The 12,240-nt window shown below is 36.0% G+C and overlaps 1 protein-coding gene across 2 annotated transcripts in view; it reads right to left on the bottom strand.

Moving 5' to 3' along the window:
- Positions 1-12,240, bottom strand: part of elf1 (E74-like ETS transcription factor 1) — a 39,329-nt gene that overhangs the window by 20,719 nt on the left and 6,370 nt on the right. The window contains exon 1 of one of the 2 annotated variants that reach the window (XM_079892913.1): positions 9,677-10,032. The exons of the other annotated variant lie outside the window; for it this stretch is intronic. The gene's annotated coding sequence lies outside the window, so the exon portion shown is untranslated. Of the gene's footprint in view, positions 1-9,676; positions 10,033-12,240 lie in introns of those variants that run through there. 2 annotated transcript variants of the gene reach the window in all.

Here is a 12,240-nt window from a genome sequence, read left to right on the forward strand (position 1 = left end):
TTGCCTTTGGCCCTGTAGAGCTGCAGGGGCCGTGTGCAATATGTGGTGTAGTTCTCTTCTAGTCACGTCATGCAGTCTTGACTATGACAATATGGAAGAGGAGGTGCAACATGAAAAGAGGTCACTTACATTTCCATTAAGTCCATCTTTATTCAGTAATAAGCATGATAAGATGGTACTGAGACCAACTCTTAATTATGAAGAGAGACCCGGAATATACCCAGGGATGAAATTAAATGCATAATCCAACCAGCCGCTTCAACTTTTATCTCCAAAATAGCACAGGTTTATTAAACTACAGAACATACTATAAGCTCTTACCAACATGTTGTGGTATTGTCCATGAGTCCATTTACTCTGAATGTGGTGATATTATTCTGTGAAAGGCTGATGAGTCAACAATACTGTAAGTGATATGTTTAGACAGCTTTCAGATCCATCCTGGTTAATACAACCCCATGGGAAAGGTGTACAGGAAGACCTTTCTTTTTACCAACTACTAACTGCAGCCTAATTGCATAATTATTTAATAATTACCCATGAACCAACTCTGAAGCTACTGTAGCAAAAGACGCATTTTCAGGTGCTGAACCAGAATACCATTATGAAATCTAGTATGTGTATCAATAATTTTCTTAATAACACAGAAGGCATATACTCTTGATACGATTCATCATGATACGTCATTTACTGCTGGAAATATTTGAATGAGCTGATGTGAATGTTGGCCCAGGCATCACCTGTGTAACCTGCGGAGAAAAACAGCGCAAAGCAAACACCACCGCAATAAAACACACCACTATAAAATAACGCTCCCCTTCCCCCATTCAAATCTCTCAATACAAGAGACGAGAGAGGACTGGAGTAAAGAAGAATAGCTGTAGTAGGTAATGACTTTCAGAGATCAGTGATGAGAGAGAGATTACACATAGCCATTTTGTTGTCGTTGTTTGTCGGTTCGTGAGGAGGTGGTATGCAGATGCTGGTGGTAGGTTTTAATTCGGGTCAATATTTGAAAAGGAACACTGGCCTTTGTAGTGCCATCATTTGCACATGATAGCAACAAGATGAGAAAAGCCAACAATAATATGTGAGGCCATAAACGAGGGAGCTTAAAAATAAGTAGTCATCATCTCAAATCTACTTATACAGATAGTGACAATATCCTGAAGTGAGGCGAGAACCACAAAACAAACAAGTGAGTGAAATAAAGTTAGTAAATCAGCAGAATCTGAGAGTAAAGTATTTGGGCTCACTGCAAGGTACCAATAACAAGGCACTAATTTGTGCGTATGCAATAGACATAATATCTCTTGAGGATTGTTAACACTAAATGAGACTCACAATGAAAATGTAAACAAGGAGTGGTTGTTGCTAAGAAACCGACTGTGAGGTGACCTATAGCATGTTGAGTGATATGACACAGATACAATGGGTAAAAATGAACTAACCAAGATATGATGATAATAGAGTCATATACCATGTTTTTGAATATACATATATATATATATATATATATATATATATATATATATATATATATATATATATATATATATATATACACACATATAAATACATATACATATATATGTATATATATGTATGTATGTGTGTATGTGTATATATATATAGCAACAACAATGTGTGTGTGTATATATATATATATATATATATATATATATATACATATAAAATCTATAGATAGATAGATAGATAGATAGATAGATAGATAGATAGATAGATAGATAGATAGATAGATAGATATACAGTCTGCTGAAGAATATGATCTAATTTAAGGCTATTGATTAGTGTTGTTGATAGCACATCAAATAATCTCTCTTGTAATGTCTTGACATCTGATCCATTATTTTGAATATCACTCTAAATACGTTTGCAACACAAGAAACCAATGAACATAGATATGTTTTTTAAGCAATTAGGGTTGATATGTGGCCTGAACCGCAACCAACTGGTATCCTCATACCATAACTACTGTGAAATGGCAAAGATCATCTCAATTTAACCAATAAATATATAGGGCTTTTCTGACCATAAAGAACGTAATTTATTTTATAGTTCTAAGTTTGAACTGTTTGAACACTGATAATGTAGGTTTTGCAAAGGCACTACTTGATGAATATATCAGTTGAATATATATGAATAGATCTGCACCATTCTGGTTGAATTGATAAAAAAAAAAAAAATTTAAACAGAGATCACGATTCTCCCACAATTCTGAACAGACAACTAAATAAAATAGCATGTAAATTACTGGAGGTTCTGACAAAATATAAATTTCTGCCGTCTATTTCAAAACTTTTAATGAATTAGAATGAATTTTTTTTTTTTGAATGAATGAATGAATGATTCAAAGACTCAATCATAAAGACTTCACTTGTTTCAATACTGGATGAATCAGCGTTTTTGAACGAATCCCTTGATTTAATGGCAAATACATTTTTTTAACAGTCACTTGTCATCACCTGGTGGCATAACAAAATCGTTATTTTAAGCGCCATGTTACTTGTAAGGGGATTTGGTCTTTTTTGATCGCTATCGTAGACATCAGTGTTTATATCCATACTTCTGTCTGTGATCATTTGAATTTTTGCCAGAAATAAAAATACTATGTGGTTGAAATGATTTGATAAGCTGTTTAATTCCTATACATGACAACTGCTCTCTCTGGATCAGCAGCAGCGCGAGTTCAGATTTGAATGTTCTGATATGATTTTGTCAGGTTAGGTTATATAAGATTTTGTCTATAAGGTTTAATAGACACAGCCGAATCATTGTAATTCAGGAATAAAATCGAATGGGTGTTTGAATCGAGATCGCAATATTTTAACAATTAATCGTGCAGGTTTACTTTAAAGCAATGCTGTAAACACACTTTTTGGAGGTGGGGGCGGTAAATGACAACCGCTTCCGGTCTGTAGAGTTTCCATGGGTCTCCATTGTTCTGGGATTTCAATTTTACACAGCTACAATGCTACTGTAAACACCTTCAAACCACTCTCAGCAATATTATCAACACATACGCATTATTTTAAAGGATTATTTTAGCTAGCTTACAAAGAATATTCAATCACCCCCATAGGTTGTGATGTAACTACAGAATTTGTGAGTAAACCTTCCTCTGGGTGATGTAATATGTTTCTATACTAACCGAGGGTGCTGTGTTCTTAAACTGGACACATTTGGACCTATTAAACATACAATTATACGGCACCACCAGCTTCCACAAACCCTTAACCAATAAAATATCAGTAACACTTTACAATAAGGTTCTTTACTTAACATTAGTTAACTACCTAGTTAACATGAACTAAGAATGAACAATACTTCTTCAGCATTTATTAATCTTAGTTCATATTAATTTCAACATTTGCTAATACGTTATTAAAATCAAAGGTTGTATTTGTTAGCATTAGTTAATGCACTGTGAACTAACATGAACAAACAATGAAGAGCTGTATTTTTATTAACTAACACTGACAAAGATTAATAAATAATGTAACAAATGTATTGCTCATTGTTAGTTCATGTTAGTTAATACATTAACTAATGTTAACTAATGAACCTTATTGTAAAGTGTTACCAAAATAGCAATGTCATTTAAAGGGATAGACAAAATGTTGTCATCATTTACTCACCCTCAAGTTTTTACAAACCTGCATGAGTTTCTTTCTTCTGTTGAACACAAAAGAAGGATATTTTAAAGAATGTTGGTAATCAAACAATTATGTAAGTCAATGGCTACTGTCAACTGTTTGGTTACCAACATTCTTTAAAATATCTTCTTTTGTGTTCAACAGAAGATCGACACTTCATATACGTTTGGAACAACTTGTGGGTGAGTAAATGATGACAACATTTTCATTTTTGGGTGAACTATCCAAAGGTTGTCTCTATATAGGCTTAAAAGAACATCTAAAGTAAAAAATAAATAAACACTAATATAATCATTCCTCTTCTACTACAAACAGATTTAGTTAGAATCTACTAATATTATCCTTTAAATAAACTCTAAATTGGAAGCTAAAATGCACAGCATAAGCACCTAAAATGTAACAAAGTAAAAAAAAAAAAAAAAAAAGCTTTACTTGGACATTTCCAACAGCCAACATTTTTATTTAGCATCATTCACCGATGATACGATGCTATACATGCAAACCCTAGTTCACATCAAAACCATACATCCTAATTTTAAAACTCACATTAAACCATCAGAAACTAACACATTTTCATTAGCATGTCATTTTAGAGCTGTGACTTGTGGTTTAATGTTCTGTTAAACACAACCGCCCACAACTTGTTCAAAGCCTGAGTGCGTTTCTTTAAAACGCTAGATACTTGCTTAGCTGCTCACCACACGTGTTGCTTTAGAGCTTGCGAAATGGTCGCTTCTATTCACAACTTTCAAACTGTGAAGCTTTTTGTTTTCAGAGTCTTTGTGAGCCTGAATTGCATGTAATTGCATTTCAAGGCTGGTATCTGCCCTGAGCTGTTCCAATGAAAAGCAATGCATTGTCATGACGATAACCAGTCACATGTCTGTGTATTCAATGTTTAGCAGGCAGACTAGAATATTAGACACAGGGGCTGCCCCTGCACTGTAGTTATGGAAGGTAACCACTAGTCCTCATCTGGTTCATCTCTTAAGTACTTGTTAGCAACACACACATTCATCTGTGTGCATCTAAAGCTCTAGATGAAAACAGCTATTCAAACTCTATGTCTGGGCCGAAGCATCCAAGACACTAGTACACAACACTAAACTGGTGTCAGCAGTAAACCTTTTTATTGCACGGTGCAAATGGGACTATGTCATCCATGTTGCTTTGAGTCTGGAATGGCGCAATGCTGACAGCATTCCTCCTAAATGAGAATGCCAGGCGGCTGACTGGACTCAAGAGTGGCAGTAGAGCATGTTACAAAGAGACAGAGGCCTTTCTATCAAAAGAGGAACTTGCAACTGTTTTGACAAAAGATAGGCGCTCTGGAAAACAGTGTTTGCAATGCACTGTTTCATAAGACTGATTTCAATACAGCCTTTGAATGTGTGTTTTTTGGGGTGGGTATGGTCGTTTGGTTATTTTTTAGCACTTTGTCATGAGAAGCTAGGCAATGTGATGTTTTTGTGACTAATTTAGTAAATACACTCTAAGCAAAAAAGACTAAGTAGTGTGGTTTACATGGGAAGTGGTCTGACATCGAACATGTGATATCTAGCTCATCTCTGGTGAGATACAACAACGTTAATGTGGAAAGTGATCTTCAATTTCTGACACTCAATGACATAAAAGCATAAAAAGACACGTTTGATTATCAAAAAAACACATTTAGTCTTTCTAAAGTTGTCGTCACATTTACAAAATTTCACAGGCAAAATAAAAATCCATTGTCTATTGTCATTAGTGTAGCGATGTATGAAGCACAGCTCACACTGAAATCACTTTCAAACCAAGAAGTTTTCTGATGGTAAACAATGAATGCATGCGAGTAAAACTTTCAACCTCACACAAAATTCCCGATAGCTTGGATTCCTATTGAAATAACTGAAAATTTGCAGATCAACAGAAAATGTGATCACAACTTCACAAAATTTCAACCAAAACTGCAACACTTAGCTGCTACACTCTCAGAAAAAAGGTACAAAAGCTGTCACTGTGGCGGTACCTTTTCAAAAGGTACACCTTTGTACCTAAAGAGTGCATATTAGTCCCTCAAAGGTACATATTGGTACCAAAAGTGTACATATTAGTACCTAAATGGTACATATTAGAACCCTTTTGAAGGGTACTGTCCCAGTGACAGCTTTTGTACCTTTTTTCTGAGAGTGTACGTGGATCTGAAAGTTGACTTACAGAAGTTTCTGTAGAAATGCCTTCTTAACCAATTAATGTTCTTGTTCTTACTATTGAGGCATACTATTTGGTTGGATTTTTTTAACATAATTACCTAAAAGCAAAGAAAAACCTGGTATACCACATGATAACCTATGCCCTGGGGAACAGGATGTAAATGAACATTCTCAACTCCAGAACAACATAGAGAGCCATTCAGTGGGCAGTTTCAGTGGAACATCACCCACCAAAGCATGAGATAAAACCAAAACGGGTGTAGCAGGTGGGTGGGAGTCGTCAACTTCTTCAACAAAAGGGTATTTCCCAGAAGAAATTGCGGGCCACTCTTATGATGCTGAGGACGTATGTTTATCTCGGTTAAACTGACTGACCATTTGTTCCGCTTTCTTTCCTAAACCATGATGTAGTGTATGTTTGGACAAAATCCCATTATCTCTAGTTGTTTGTATGGATTAAATATAAAATAATTGATCTGGTCTACAAATGCACTCATTTTCTTCAAGTTGACACTGAATAAGTTATTATGTAATAGTCTGTGATAGTGAATCTTCTACCAGTGTATCTGGTACCTGAGAATTTAGGCATGCCAGTCTGAGCTTGTTTTAGGAATCAGAAAGTTTCGACACTGAGAATGTGTGTTGCTCAATGGAAATGGGGAGAGCAGTATGAAAATGTGATGCAAATCTCCACTAGCAGTAAACAACATATCAACAAAGGAATGACTGCCTGGACTTTTTCAGCAGAACACTACTGCTTTCAGTAAAAATTCAAAGATACCCAATGGCGACACAATTGGTATCTCATATGGTGATCTCATTTAACTTTTCACTTATAAATAGTTTGGTTTTTTTTGCAAACTGTTGTCATGGTCACATTAGATTTATTTAAATTGTAGTCAGTTTCAACTTTTCTAAACATTTCTTAGAGTAATACGTCAAATAGCTCAATGACAATGACTGCACTACCTTCAAAAGCTAAGATTAAGATCTTTCTAAAGACTTTATGCTCTATGACAGGAACTCTTAAACATTGAAAAAAAAGACAGATGTCCTCAAAACCTCTATTTAGCTACCAAACTGGTTCCTCAATCTACAATTCCAAAAACTCAATCAAAGTTGGAGGAATGACAAAGCACAATTTCGAAGAACTGAAATACTAAGAAAACGTAGTATCCAATATAATCCTCAACAACAGCTCTCATACCATCCACACTAGGGCTGCACGATATATCGAAATATCGCAAATGTACATACCGCGATATGAATGATTTTTAATACTCCAAAAGATTACAAAAAGTCCACGTTATAGGTTGACGCAGAGAGTAGACTGGACACATGACTGTTTACATACTTGTGAGATGCTTAATGTTATTAGGCGCAGTAAGCGAAGTATTCACACACACAGAAAGCAACCTTTCAACCGGCAGACTAAAAAACAACCCATGGCAACAGTGTAAAAGTAGCCAAATTCCGCGGGAAAACCGTGAACTTAGCAACACTGCTGCTTCCGTCTTTGTGCTTAATGTTAATCAAACAAAAAAGACAGAGAAAATCACACAATGCTCTTGACTGAATAACTTTTGTAGCTTTAATACGAATCAGAATATATTTAATTCATACCGTGAAGACTAAGTTGTGTTTTATTTTTACATTTGATTATTCAATTTCTGTTGTTAAATAAACCTAATGTAGGCCTACCTTAAACCCCCTGGTTTACACTAATATTAAAATAACACTTGCTTTGTATCTAATGCTACAGTAAAACACTGGTGTTCACTTTTAGAAGCTGTAGGGATGTTTTCTCACAAAAAGAATGTGAAACATGTTGGTTATATCATTTTCAGTTTTTAAATAAATTAAACACCTGGAAATCATTTTACACATTTTACACAAAGAATTATCATATCGCATATTGAATATCGCATTATTTAACGAGTTATCACATATTGCATTTTTCTTCAATATCAAGACCTAATCCACGCCACAAAATGCTGTGACAGGAAGAGGACAACTATTCTTTCTCAGGTCCAACCCTCTTCTGTTCTCCATGCTAGACCAGCTAGAGCAGTTTGGTCCAACCCTCCTGCTCAGCAGGACCTAATGATCCAATTACAGGCAGGGACTTGTTTACGCTGTTTTATGTGAAGAGCCAACCTGACACTACCGGCCTCGCTGCCAACTGTGACAGAAACTCAGACCTGAAGAGAAGCCCCAAACAAAGCAATCCACAGCAAAGGGGCCTGTGTTTGACTACTGGCCAACTCCAGGTGCCCTGGCTCATTTACAATACAAATCAGGGACAGCCGGGTGGGGGGCATAATAGTTTCAGTGGTGTTGGTATCTCCCGCCTAACAGGGGGTCTGACAAGATAACAGAGCCATTAAAGTAAAATCTGATATTGCCCTGAACACCTGAGGTCATATGACATAGGGTGTGTTGGATGGGGGAAAATTCCCTAGAAGTCCACATTTTCTGACCTCCACCAAACTGCTTTCATATGTGAATCTGACTGAAGTGAATCGAATGTAATTTTATTGTAATATTTTACAATAACAATATTGCATATAAGAAGCTCAATGTGATATTAGTTAGATATCTATAAAAGACCTCAAAAATGTAATTAGTAATATTACCGAAACATGAATTAAAGGTACAAGCAATGACATTGGCCTAAAGCTGCTGCCCATGTGACTGTCTGTAACTTAATTTGCTAAAAACTCTTTCAACATCACTTTTGGCCACATGCTTGAATATAATTGTGTCAAAAAAATTACTGTTTTCTCTAGCAGACTGATTACCCTGCTACTTACAAGCTAGTCTCAGCACATACCATGGAGATGATGACACAAGTTACTATAGTAAGTATGGTGTCAGGCATAATTACACGTGGTGAACTCAGGCAAAATGACGTTCTGCGAGGGTTATATCTTATAAAAAGAGAAAGAGCAAAAAAGAGGTGCTCGGGTACAATAAGTACATTTGTTTGTCACTCTCCTCTCTCCTGAGTTACTGTGGTTTCTTAGCACAACAGGATGAGCAACATTCAGACCAGGTTTCATGGCAATGATGAGGCCTGATAAGCCAGCCTAAAATCAAACTGAAATCTACAAGCCCACGTAATGGAATCAGTGACACACTACAGCAAAAGCAAAACCATCACTTACGTGAACAAAAGGTACATTGGCGCACTGTGCAAAGTTGTCAACTTTGTAAGCATATAGCTAAAACAGGAAAAGATGTAATTGAAAAGTTTATTTTGACACTGTAACCCACTCTAACCGTCGTATGGGCTTGGTCAACAGGCTTACAAAACACGATTGCCTACCTCACTCTCGGTACCCATATAAGGCAATGATACTTTGCAAAACATGTGACTATAAACTTGTAAATACCGCACACTATATCATAAATACATTTCGTTAGATTTGTACAACTGCAAAATGGTCATGTAGGGAAAACGGTACCAAACACACGTTTTTACACACGTCTGCAGCAATTTATAATAAAATTGTCAATCATTCGACCAATAGTTGATTATTAAATGTAGACTAAACGCACAGATTATTGATTGCTTAGCTGCATCGTAATAAATATATATAGCCTATATATAAAAACTGTGTTTAAATGTTGACCTAAAATCATAAAATGTCATTTCATAACAAACACAATATATATTGCATACAGGTACATGGAAAAAAGATGAACAATGCTTACAAAGTGAAGAACGCAGACAACAAATACTTGGCGCTAACAGATATACAACAGCATAATATTACGTCATAAAGATATAAAATGGTCACTAACCTTATACATTCAGGGGTTTCATGTCAAACTCCATGGTTATGGAAATAAACATACATGAAAATGTTGGAGAAAAAAACTCAGATAAAAAAATGTATTATTTTAAAAAAAGAGAGAGATTACATTGACAGAAGTAAAAAAATAAATAATCCAAGGGTGTGTCTAAAGCGAATCGAATGGCATGTTCAAGGTGTTGAACACTGACCTGCCCTCTGCCTCTCCCACTCACTTCAGTGGTAGAGAGAACGAAAATGAGAACATTGTAGGGGAGGGCAATGGTTGCGCGTTGAAATCTTTAAAAAAGAGAAGTACTGCAAAGCAAAGCTCTCTCTCACTGTGACTCATCCCCCTGAGTAACCACTGACAGACAGGCTGTAAAACAGAACTTCCACTTGGAACCAATCAGATTCAAGGGCAGACCTAATATGCAAATGACTTCAGGTGAGCTCAGGCTGTGGTTTGGATTGGATGGGGAGGGCAGTGGGGGAGGGGGAACCTGGACAAAGTAACAACCAGACTACACCTTGAGCTATGCGAGACGGGTAACACAAGACTGTGTAAAGGTTTTCATCAACTCGACGTAGACGTGGCAGGAGTAAAGCAGGCGCGGGGATTTGTACCCAGATGAAATGCCTTTTAAAATGAGATGTTTCAAGGAGAGCGAAGGCCAAAATGTATATCAACTGACTAGATTTCTCTGTAGTTCTTGTTTTGAGTGCTGCCAGAGCTTTTATTTGAGAAGGTGACATGGGAGTGGCCCTGCAGGTCATATGACACCTCATAAAGCAGGCTTTATGTTTGATATGAGGCATGAAAGAAGCCATCCATTATAAAACTGGAAGAGCTGCCCCACCGGGTTTCACCGTTGAAAAGAACAGCCAAAAGAAACACTTTCAATTCGTCAGAGGCCCTACCACTGGTTTCTACGTCACTACGTTATTCCAGCCAAAGGGAAAGTACAGAATTGTGTCTCTGCTGCTTGCTTCGGCTATATTCCAATATTTCAACATTAAAGGGATAGTTCACCCAAAAATGCAAATTCTGTCATCATTTACTCACCCTCAATGTTGTTCCAAATGTTTTTGAACTGTTTTTGTCCACAATAAAACTCAATGGAGTCCAAAACAGCATTGGATTGGAATAAATAACAGTGAGGCATTTTTAAAAATATGTCAAAATATTGAAAAATAAGTCTTACAGGTTTGGGACGACACAAGGGTGAATTCTCTGTGCCAAACACCCTATAGAATTAACCAATATATCAAATTAATGTCAATATGCCCATTCTGCCTTTAGGTTCATTCACTCTATCTTTGTGCATATGCAGCCATAGCCTTTGTTGAGCATTTTTATCTGAGACAATCCAGCTGACAAACAGGAAGCCAGGGTCTGTGGCATGGCTCAGTGAAAAGCGCTGAAACGCAGTGGGTTTTTGTTAACGCACCATTTAGACGAGTAGGTAAATGAGACAAATAGTAATTTAATTGACACTTTGCCAACTACAGCAGCGGTTAAGTTAGGGCTTACGAGCAACTACTTGTCTCTTTCTGAAAAAATCTTAACTGTACCAATGAACGGTTGGGGAGTAAGAAAAAGAAAAAAAGCAGTCAGGCGTTTTGGGTAACCTTCAGTCTCATGGGTGTGTTGTCAACTTGCTTAAGAAATGAAGCCAGTACATTATATATTGCATACACGCTGTCCTTTACAGATAAAAGAGGATTACAAGGAAGCAAAAAAAAGGGTAGAAAAGGGAGAAAAATAAATACCTTGGCTTAGATTGCTGGGGGGCTTATTATGTTCAATTCAGCATCAAGCATGTGATGGAAAATGTGTAAACACGTGGCAAACACCTGTCCCTCTGTGCCAACAATGATATATAAACCGTCTGTGACACCAAGCGGGACACATCAAACAAGTCCAACAGGCTACACATCATTGCAATAAATGCACAAAGAGATGGCATTTGCATATAATATTAGTGTTTTGCTAAAAATGGCAGTGGCACCAACAAAAAGATAAAAGAGTAAAATTGTCTATTGAAATATTTTTTATAACAACAATTATTTAATCTCAGTATCAGCTGATAAACTGTCCAATCCAGTATTATGGTCATTATCTACTAATTAAATCAAGCCATAGACTGATAATATAATCATATTTAGTGCTGTCAAATCGATTAATCAATATATATATATACACACACACACACATACACATGTATTATATATCTATATATATATACATATTATATAAACAAACTTGTATAATAGATGCGATTAATCGCTATTTAACGATTTGACAGCACTAAATATAATATAATATAATATAATATAATATAATATAATATAATATAATATAATATAATATAATATAATATAATATAATATATGTGTATTTGTGTACAAATAAGACCTTGGATTGAATACACAGTGTGAGTAATTTACTTAAAAGCACATTACAAGTAAATAGCAAAAGAAATGAATGAAGAAGAAAAAAATTTGTCTATATATGCTCTGCAGAAAGTGTTGGGAGAATTCAATTGCCCTCACAGCAACCAGACCATGATC

The sequence above is a fragment of the Squalius cephalus genome (assembly GCF_949319135.1).
Source record: "Squalius cephalus genome assembly, chromosome: 14".
NCBI classification, from domain to species: Eukaryota; Metazoa; Chordata; class Actinopteri; order Cypriniformes; family Leuciscidae; genus Squalius; species Squalius cephalus.